The sequence below is a fragment of the Callospermophilus lateralis genome, unplaced genomic scaffold (assembly GCF_048772815.1).
Source record: "Callospermophilus lateralis isolate mCalLat2 unplaced genomic scaffold, mCalLat2.hap1 Scaffold_73, whole genome shotgun sequence".
NCBI classification, from domain to species: Eukaryota; Metazoa; Chordata; class Mammalia; order Rodentia; family Sciuridae; genus Callospermophilus; species Callospermophilus lateralis.
The window spans coordinates 5,469,449-5,480,590 of NW_027515346.1; the positions used below are offsets into that span (position 1 = coordinate 5,469,449).

At 40.6% G+C, this 11,142-nt stretch overlaps 1 pseudogene; it reads right to left on the bottom strand.

Annotated features, from left to right (window-relative positions):
- Positions 1-10,660, bottom strand: part of LOC143637807 (short transient receptor potential channel 7-like) — a 108,958-nt pseudogene extending 98,298 nt beyond the window's left edge.
- Between the last annotated feature and the right edge of the window lie 482 nt (positions 10,661-11,142).

Below are 11,142 nucleotides of genomic sequence, written 5' to 3' on the forward strand. Positions count from 1 at the left end.
GTATGAGAGAATGAGAATGAAGAGAAATTATGAAGGGTAACAAAAATATTGTGGTAATATTCCATCATCTGATTCACAGTAATAATTCAAATTTTGCACCTGGGATAGGAGAAACTCTAGGCAGAACAATCTGAAACATGTAATATTCTTAGGTGCTGGAATTAGTGCTCACTTCTTTGTCCCCTCTGACATTTTATATTTTCTAAAAATTCTAGAATTAGTAGTATTTTATTTTTATTACCCCAAAATCGAACACTTGAAAATGCCTTCCTCAGGCTGGGGCTAGCTCAGTGGTAGAGCGCTTGCCTAGAACATGTGAAGCACTGGGTTCAATTCTCAGCACCACATATAAATAAATATAACAATGGTCTATCAACAACTAAAAAAATATTTAGAAAAAAAGAAAATGCCTTCCTCATACTTGAAAGGACCAATGCCCTCAATACCAAGTTTCCCTCCATTGCTTTTGTCCCTACCTTCCCACCTTTTATCCACCCTGCCTCCTTCCCCCAGCACTCCCACCCCCACTCACTTGTATGGAGTTGTAGTATAGCATCCTTGGCTGTGCTTGTGTCTCTGTCAATGAGTGGTACCAGCAGCCTTACCCTTTTCTTTCAGACTGACCTCCTAGTGTAGGACTGACTTTGGTTATCCAGAATAACTGATTTATGACTTTTTCTCTTCCTTTCCTTTGAAGATTTGCCTTGTTTCCTGGTCTCAGCCTTCTCTAATTCATGTGAACCTGGTACTTCTCCCAGTGTATTGCTCAATAGTGTCCCATACTCTAAGGCCTATCCTTAGTAGAAATTCAGAAGGTGATCTTATTTGATAATGGGGTAGTTACAGGTATAATTAGTTATGATGGATTCCTACTAGAGTAGGTGCCCCCTTAGTCCAAAATGACTGCCACCCTTATGAGAAGAGACATAGAAATACCCAGGAAAACCACCACATGCTGACAGAGGCACAGACTGGAGGGATGTGTTGATGAGATAATATTAGTGGCAACTGCCAGAAACTAGGAAGAGGAAAGGAAGGCTTCTCCCTGAGAACCTTTGGCAACAGCATGGCCCTGCTAATGTCTCACCTTAAATACTGTAATACAATAAAGTTCTCTTGTGTTACATCACCAAATTTTTAATAGTTTGTTATGGTAGCACTAGAAAACCAATACACCCACCCTGACTAAACTGGGATTTTGGTTGCTCAGAAAGCCTTGCCCATATTCTGTCCCCTTTTAGTCTGTCACAACACCAAAAACCTCAAGGGGAAAGGAGGAGGAAGAAAAGCTCTACTCCATGCTTATATTTATTCTAAAATGAACTCCAGTTTAACACAAATTATAGATATGACTCAACAATTTCTCTCACTTGAATGAAAAATTAAAATGGGACAAAGATGTATTCAGAGTCTGAAACATGCAGTGCAAAGATTAAAAATCAGTGGGATCCTTTCAATACTGGGATTATCACTTTTGATTCCACCTTCCAATATCTCTGTGCTGCCAATGCTTTGCAGAGAATAATTTGGCCAAGTCTGGAAGTCAACATCTTTTTCCTTCAAAGGTCAGGGTGGCAGATTGGGATCTACCTTACTCTCTTGCCCTCTTCCTATTCCATTGGGCTTCTGAATTAGAGGAGAAGTTAAAGCCCTGGTATATTCTGTTTCCTTTTCCTGTGTTTCTCCACTGCCTGGTGCACCCCTGTGTAGCCCCAATAGATACCAGATATGAGAGAAGCAGGGCCTTGGGAAGCTGATAACAACAAAGATGTCTAGGAGGCAATCACATCCTCTAACTGTGCTGTGGGTCCATCTGTGATGATTCACTTACTGATTGAGATGTGCTAGTCCTTCTGGAAACTCATGCCATTCACCATCGTTCAGGGGTGATCTCATCTTCCTCAGCAATCTTTAACTTCTTCCTTTCTTTTCCTCTCTAATCCATTTTCTACAGTAGGCAGATCGGATCTTTCAAACTGTACATGTGAGTCACTTTTTCACCTGCTGAAAGCTTCCAATGGCTCTCCAGATTCACCTTACAATGAAGTCCAGCTTTTTACATGGTCACTAAAGGTAAAGCCCTGTCTGAGGTCCTGGTCAGCATCCCTATCACCTGCTTATTTTTCCTTTTATTCCCTGCAATGAATCCATACCATGTAACCTGCAATTTTCTGAATGAGCCTCCTTTTTACTCTCAGCAGTGTGTTATTTCATGTAACTTTTCTATGCCCAGAACCCTCTTTTCCATTCCTTGATGTCTGTTTTATTCTTTTATGCCCTTGGGTTTCAGTAAAACATTGCCTTCTTTGAAAATCTTCAAATATGTGCATGTAAACACACACACACACACACGTGCATGCACATGCACACATACACACACACACACACACACACACACACACACATCTGCATCACTGACTCAACTCTCTGAAAACTATAGAGTTTATAGTTTTATGGTTTATAGTGTATAATTCGTAATGCTGTGTTTATTTTTGTGGTTGTATGAAGAATGTCTGTTTCTTCCATTAGACAATGAGCTCCTTGATGGTGGGAACTTTACCTTCATTATTTATTTGAGCACCTAACCCAGAGGCTTGCTTAGGCTAGAGACTTAAAATGAATCTGTCATGGCTGGGCACGATAGCTCTTGCCTGTAATCCCAGTGGCTGGGGAGGCTGAGGCAGGAAGATTGTAAATTCAAAACCAGCCTCTGCAACTTAGCAAGGTCTTAATAAACTTAATGAGACCCTGTCTTTAAATAAAAAATAAATTGTTTGATGGTTAAGCACCCTGGGTTCAATACTGGGTACCTAAAAAAAAAAAAAGAATTTATGGCATGAGCGCTTGGGTTTCAGACAGCTCTATAAATAGGGTTCATCTGGTTCTGATACTCTGTGAGTCTATAGACTCTTCCCCTCTCCCAACATCCTGACATGTATCTCCCCATTTAATCTGAGTGTGAATTTATTGCTAATTAAAATGCATGCCTCCATGCCAATGATAAGTGCAGCATACTTGATTAATGCTACCCCCATTATGATTAATTTATATAGCATTGTGACTTTTCTCTTTCAGAGAAATAATCCTTGTGGTTTTTTAATTTAATTTGTGCTACTATTTATTGGCTAATTTTCTTGAAGAACCATCTCCATTTTTCTCTGTATCTCTGATAATTCATACAGATAGTTTCACTTGTGTAGGAAATGATTTTCCCCCTTTTTTAGTGTGTGGTGATGAATCTTTTCCACAGATATTTTTTAAAATCTCTGTTTGCATTTGTCAGGAGCTCTGCCTGCCCATTTCCTCCCCCTCTCTTTTGCTTTTCTATCTTTCTAGCCCACATCACTTCTTTTCACAGTAATATTTGAGCAGCATTCTTAGTTTATTTGGTTTTAGTGGTCTGCATTTTTCCAATTGGAGAACATCTCCCTTGGCCTATTTTTAACCACAGAGCTCACACGTACAACCTAGGTCTTTTCTTTTTCTGAAAAGCTCTGCTGAGGGGTTAGGAAGCTTAGCCAAAATCAAAAAGACCCTATGAATAGAGGAGGTGCTGAAATGTAAGCTGTATTAATGGTAAAAAAAAAAAAGTTGCAGTGCTTACAATTCAGTGGGCTTTGGGAAAGGAATTGCCACTGAGCTCTCTAGTGAAAAATTAATAATGCTTATTATGTGTCTAGTTCTCTTCACAGATATATTCTTGATCTCATTTAATCCTTACCAACACACAGAGGCTATTATTCATAAATTTACCAACTTATTTATTTACTGAGCACCACATTTGTGCCAGCACTTTCTTGAAGTTAAATGGGATGATGTACACAAAGTTTTAGTAAATCATGGCGTCTCTGGGATGAGCAGATTAGGGTAAGAGAAAATGTTTGGGTGGGGGAAGAAGCAATCCATTTTGAAGAAGTTATGATTGAAGTATATAGTCCTTCCCTCCCATCCTTCATTTTTGAAATACGACAATTAGCTTCAAGTAGTTGTCCAAAATTACATGACTTGTAGGAGATGAAACCCAGGTCTGACTGGCTCCAGGGCCAAGCTTTTTGCTCTCCACTCTTCTGTGTCCAGGAAATGAAGCATGACTACACTGTGTGATCACTGGAGCCTGACTCTACCTATGTTTTAGTTTAATAGCTTCCTTCATCTCACCTGAATACCTCTAACACAATTTTCACTGTCTCCCTGTATTTCAGAGGCTGATACTCTTGGCAGAAAGCTAGAAGAGCATTCTAATTTTAGGCATTATTTGTGATCTCAAAAAACTGTCACTAAAGGATACATTAATTAGCTAATTTTCCTGTTATGACTCTTTAATGAATGCTCTATCAAAAGTGCTCCTCCAGATACTTAGGCAATGAAATAGAAAGACAAAGCTACCTTGGGCAGAGTCACCTTTATCCCTTTTCATGAAATAAGCCAGTCTTCTCAAGTACAGGGGCCTGTGACCATAGCCCCAGGTAGACCAACAATAGAGCATACCTCATTGCATGTGCTTAGTGAGGGCCAGGCCCTTCCACTCATCACCTGCCTTCTGTGGTCATTCTCTCCTCTGCTCATTGTGCATCATTAGATGTTCAAGCACAGGCCTAGAGTGGCCTAGTCAGATTCCTTAGTGTATCAGGGATGATACATAAGTGAGTGCTTTGAGGGCTTTTCTGCCAGATTCTCTTATACACACATACACCACACACTTGCACATTCACAGCTTGAAAAATATTTCCCCAGTGGAAAAAGAAATGATTTTCAAATCATTTCCTGCATGCTAAGCAGGCATTTTTTATACTACCAGCCAAACTTTCAAACTTCAAGGAAATATATTTTCCTAGGGTGTTAGTCTATAATATTTAAAAATCCTGAATGTATTCGAACCATATGAGAAACTAGTACAAACACTGGAGGGTGGGGCATAAGACTTACTCAATTTTGGGGACTGCTTCCAGCCTAGGCTGGGCCTTCACTCAGCTTTTTGTCTTCCTAGCCCCAGATGGCCAGAGTTCAAGTGTACTCTGAGCACTCAGCACCAAAATTCAAAGTAAATCCTCTTTCTCTCCAGCTCTTCCCTTTTCTGTGTTGATAAGTTTGCAAGCAGATTACAAACTGCCATCTCAACATCTTCACCTTCCACAATGGGATCTCACTAAAATCATAGCAGGTGGCAAATTGGCCTGATTTATCATTATTTGCATTTTTAATTTGTGGTATTTCAGGCCTGGAGGGTTTTTATGGGTCTTAAAATGACAGCACAACATCAATATATAATTTATTATCTATTTTTCATAATATCCGTGGTTAACTATCCATTGAAAAACACAAAGGTCATTAACACTTAAGGAGAATCAGTCATAACATTAGCTTTCTTGATTCCTCTCTGAGGTCTGTCAGAATAAATTGCTGTGACTGAAGCACAAGTCTCCATGCTGCTCTTGTGTCAACAGGAATATCTTTCTCAGCAGCAGCTTTTCTAGCCTTCAGAATGGGCAAACGTTAAATAAATGAGCTGCACTGTTTGTTGGGCTTCCACAGTTCTCTGACTTGGTGACAGTAGATGCTTTCAAATTGAAGCAAAATTTAAGGGAGCAAGAGGGATCCCTCCATCCCATCCTCCTTTCTTTCCTAAGCCCTGCAGTATTCCCTTGTCATTCTTTTCTTCCTCATCCCCTACCCTGCCCCTAGGGCACTGCTGTCACCTACTCTAAAATGGAAGAAATACTGACTTCTAATCATTTTGAAACATCATTTCCACAGATGAGCAACACATATAGACAAATCGCCTAGGAATGCATTTAGGAAGATATCAACAAAATAAAGGGGTACCTTGAGCAATTTTATAAGAGAATGATCAGCAAAGAAAACCAAGCAGACTAATTCAGGAAAGATACAGAGGCCTCTATATTCTTGGTGGCAGGAGTTACAACCCAACCGAGATAGACATATTCTTTATTTTTTCTTGCTAACCCAGATGCTTCTACACAGAGAGAGCCCATTCCACCAGGGTAAAGCACCCTGAATAGTCCAGATCACACCAATCTTCCCTTTCTCTGGCTCCTAGTGCATAGATAAACCAATCAATCAAAATGTCAGTTTTGGGCAGTGCTCTCAAACCCTATTTTAGGTAAGACAAAGAAGACACACAACATATGATTAGTCTTCAGTCATTGAATGTGAAGGTTTTATCCCTGGCTACCAGCTGTAGTCTTCTTTAGAACTTTCCCATTTCACCATGTTCATCAAATACTACTATGAAATCCATAAATGTATTAAGTTTGAGCCATAGATAAAAGTAATAATTTGCTTCAGCAGCTGGAATGATTATTCTTTTAGGATTTATTTCATTCCTTTCATCACGTATTTCTGGAATGCTTACTAATTTACTGGGTATATTTAAGGCACTGGGATACTCCACTGACCGGTTGAATTTTAATATCTTTCTAGACCCAAGAATATAAGAGAGACATATGCAATCCTTGAACAACTACACAATTTCCCCACCAAAAAATATGGCTTTCTAGTAGGCATCTGATTCCAGACACAATTTACTGGAAACCTTGACATTGGCTGCACTTGTTGTGAATGACTAGCCTCTATTCTGGTAGTAAATTAAAATGACTCCCCAAATTCAAGCTTATCCTGGATGATATGTACTAGTCAGGACATGTCACTCCAGAGTGAGCATTTTAGAAGATATGGAGGATGACGTGTAACATATTTCCAATGAAACACTGATAGTATTTTACATAATTGATGACACTAGATCATCTCCATAACATGTGACAACAAGCAGCCACATGTAGTCCCTAGAAAGCAGAACAGACTCATCAAGAGTGCAATTATAACACATTCACTGGTTCTTTATTCTTTCATGACAGTTTGACTTCTTTCCTGCTAAACTGCTCTCTAAGAAGATTTATAATGTCAGGAATGAACAAACAAGGATAGTTGAATAAGTAATAAAATTCTAAAGGAACTGTTATGTTAATTTATAATGCACCATTTGTCAACAATCTGAAAAACATTATTTCAAACAAACGTTACTAGGTGGATGTTAACAGCCAGCAAATGTATTTATGCTAGCTCTTATTCTGAGTAAATGACTGCATTATAGAAAGGATTTGCGATTATGTTAGTAGTGTTCTTAATTGTTCACAATTTCCATAATTTACTTTTGAAATCATAGAAAATTATTTCAACAAACTTCCAGTTTTAGATATTATGTACACTAAAATATGTCAGACTTTGGGTTTTAGTAAATGAAACAAATGGCTCAGATGTGTTTACAAATGTTAGCATAGCATTGTTTTATTTAGGGTGGCATGATCCCAGATGTGAGATAAGTAGAGAATTGTGCAATTATCCAGATAATCTAATCCAAAGCACATTTTTTGCTTGTTTTTTTTTTCCTTCTTGGCCAGAAATATCTGAAGTAATTGGCTTAGCTGTTTCTTTTATAGAGCCTGTTTAGGATTGGTCTGAAGGCTGGGGAATAAGAAAAGTTCCAGTAGCCTTGCTTGGGAAATCATTGCCCTTGGTGTGAGAAAAGAAGAGACAATAGCTATATTTCTTTGGAGTTTCTTTGGGTAATCTCGGCATCAATAGCCACCATGTTTTCTAGATGAGGCCATGAATAATGTTAAGGAATTAGATAAAATAAAATGAGCTTAATTATAGGGTGTTTTATCTATTCACAATCTGTGGTGCCATGCTACCTTCTCTTGGCCTAGTTTATCTATCCCTAGCTGGTGGGACAAGCCTTTTCTTTCTGGCTTTATGTATGCATTCCTGAATTTCTCCTCTCTTTAGTCTTAGTGCCCCACCCAGTCCCAGTCCAAATCCTCCATTTCATCTTAGGTTAATAAATTTCCAAAACTCTGGTTTTCACTACTTAGTACCTGAATCATCAACTTTTAGTGGCTTTCCATTTCCTCCTACAGAATAACATTCAGAGTGCTCAGCCTTACATGAAGAGCCCTCTGAGATCTGCCCCCCACTTCATCTCTTCAGCATTCCTCTTGGGTGCCCCAGCAAGAAGTCGGTATTTTGGTCACATGGAGTTCCTCATCTATCTCCTCCCTGCTCTGTGCTTTGTTGGGCCTCATCTTCATTTGTTCATCCAAATGCCACCAGATACTTCTTTCCCCCTGGGTCCACCTCCTACTGCTCAGTAAGACCTGATCTCATTCCATCCTTTGAGATCTCCATGAACAACATGTCCCAGGAGAGCCTTCCTTGCTATGAAATGGTACACATCCTTGGTCACCTAATTGTATTCTATGAAGGTATAGCTCTTGCATTGCATCACTTTTGGATAATGAAATTTTTACTTGCAAATGACATCTTTTCTAAGTTTGATGGCCAGCCCCCATGTGATGCCTTTTTGTGTGTTCCATAGCCAAAAGGGGAAATAATGAGCCCAATTGTAGTTACTACTCTTCCAGCCACACCTGGAGTGAGGAATCCCTTCATCATTCAGGTAAAGGCCAATAAAATTTTGAGAAGCTCAATGTATGAACAAGACCTCTGGCACAGGTTTGCTGGAGTGACTGAATCAGCTCTGGATGCCTAGACTAGAACAATGGTTTCATTACTTATTTACTGTGTGCTTTCTGTCTACTTCTGTGCTCTCATACAAAATGGGGATAGTAGTAGTACCCACAGCATACTGGTTATTGTTAACCAAGATAAAAAAGTAAGGCAGTTAGTGCATGGCATATAGTAAATGCCCACTAAGTGTTGTTACTTTTATTAAACATCATGTCAAAAGAGTTTCTTACATTATGTCCTAGTCTTCTCTTTCAGGGGAGTGTCAGTTGACAGTAAAAGCACAGGACCACTCTTAAATAATGGACTTTGGAAATGAGTATCCATCCTTTGGCCAGATAGGTAAGGTGCTCTCAGGGTGGCTAAATTGTAGGGCTTTGCCCTAGACCATTTACTGGAATGACAAGCAACTGTACAATTTTATTTGCTTTTTCATGTGATGCCATCTCAGCCCATTGACAAGAAAATAGCAATAGCTGGTGAGGTTTAAGAAAGGCGATCCTGTGTCTTTTAACATTGGGCTGAGACTGAACCTAAGATTAGCACAGTTCAGCATGGGATAGAGATGTGAATGAGACAAATCAAAACCATGCAGATGAAACAATCATGAAGTCTAAGACCAGACCAGGAAATAACCTTGGTATCCTAGACATTCCTAAGTGACCATGGATAGGGCTGAGGTGTCTTCCCCAGCACCACAAATTCCTTGTTTTTTACCATATTGATTTGTGCAAAGTCACCTTTTATTTACATTTATGTGTTTGTTTGTTTTTTAATATTTCACCTAGTGGGCTGCTTTTCCCTCAGTTCTACATCTGATCCAGGTGAGATGTGTAACCCTTTCCCTCTGTGAGCCTGAATGACAAAAGCCTGATGCTTTCACCCTTTCTCAGACCAGAAGACAACCCATTTTGATACTGGGCACATGTAGAAGAGCCCACTGGGTCATCTGCCCTCAAGAGTGGGAGAGTTACCTTGAATTCAGTCTCATTGTTGGCTAGTCTGGCTAATTCGTTGCTTAGCTCCAGTGCGGTGAGGATGGGGTCTTCGCTAGACAGTGACAAATAGGCAGCGCTTGCCAGTCCTTTGTAGGCATTCATGCAGGAGCGCGAGTGACTGAAGGAATCTTTCCGCTGCTTCTTGGTGCACTAGATGCACTTGCAGAAGTAGTCGTGGGGCCGCTTGATGCGGGTGCCCTTGAACAGCAGGATGTGCAGGATTTCCTACTCCTGGCAGTGGGCCGCCAGGATGATGGGCGTGATGTCGTGAGAAAAGCGTGTGCCATCCTCATCATAGGCGTAGAAGTCGTCGTCCTGCAGCTCCTGCTCCAGTGGGCTAAGTGTCAGGCGCTGGCACTGTGCGAAGGCCGGGTGGTTGAGAATGGCCTCCACAATGTGCACGTAGTTCTTGCTGATGGCCAGCAGCAACGCAGCCCGCACCCGCGCCAAGTTCTCTTTCATGAGCAGCAACTCCGTGATCTCCAGGTGCTCGTTGCCCACGGCCAGCTACAGCGCATTCTGTCCCATGTAGTCCATGCAGTTGAAATTGAGGGTCTTGGACCCCTCCAGCAGTTTCCTGACCACTGTAATGTTGCCATACTCGCCTGAGTCTAGGAAGCGCTCTTCCTCAGGCGTCAGGCACGTGCCCTTCTAATTGAACATGTAGGCGGGACCCCGAATAGCCTACCGGGGGCCCTTCTCCCTCAAGGTCGTGTGCCTGCGCTGCATGTTTTTGAAGGTGCTGCTCCCCAACCTGTGGGACAATGAGGCAAAGAAGTTCAGTTACATTCCCAGAGGCCTGCAGATTCCTCAGAGGCAGAACAAACAAAAATTGTTGAGATTAAAAAAAAAATCATGATTGGAACGTTATTACAAACTATGAAATCTAATTAGAAATCATAGTCTTAAACACCCAGATCAAGACAAATAGTTGCCTGAACTTTTTTTTTTTTTTTTTTTTTTTCAAATGGAGAATCTTCAGTTATCCAGTTTTTCTACCCTTGGGTACAGGAGTCCAGCAGAGCTGTATGTGGGTTGATGTGGAATGTAATGGGAGATGGAGGTAGAGTGTGGGGAGGGGGAGGGGGAGGGGTGTGGCAAAGGCCTGTTTCATCCATTTGTGTAGTCAAGCAAGTCACTTGTTTCCCCTGTACTTTTGTTTTCTTATGTACAACATAGAAAACTTTCTGCACCATAGGGTCCATGGGGGGATTAAATGAAGTAATTTGAATGGAGAAAGTAGGCAGTATTACTTTTATTCTGTTCCTTTGCATCTACCCCCATTCTACAAGGGTTGTGTCCACCACAGTTACTGCCACATTTGCCTCAAATGTCTTGCCCCAGTACATTGCCATACTGCAAGTATGATCACATAGGCCTGCTTATATATTTCTCCATGAAAATGAAGCATCTAAGAGAAAAAAAAATGTGACAGGGAGCAGAACTAGAGTCATTGCCACTTGCTGATGGCTGTAATCAGCCCTCCTGAAGGAGTTCAGTTGTAACTTCTTAAGACTGAACCTGGAGTTTTATATGGGGTGGGGGGAATAGATCAACTTAAATGTTGGGTTCACTTTTAAATATTCTTTCTCACTGTTGT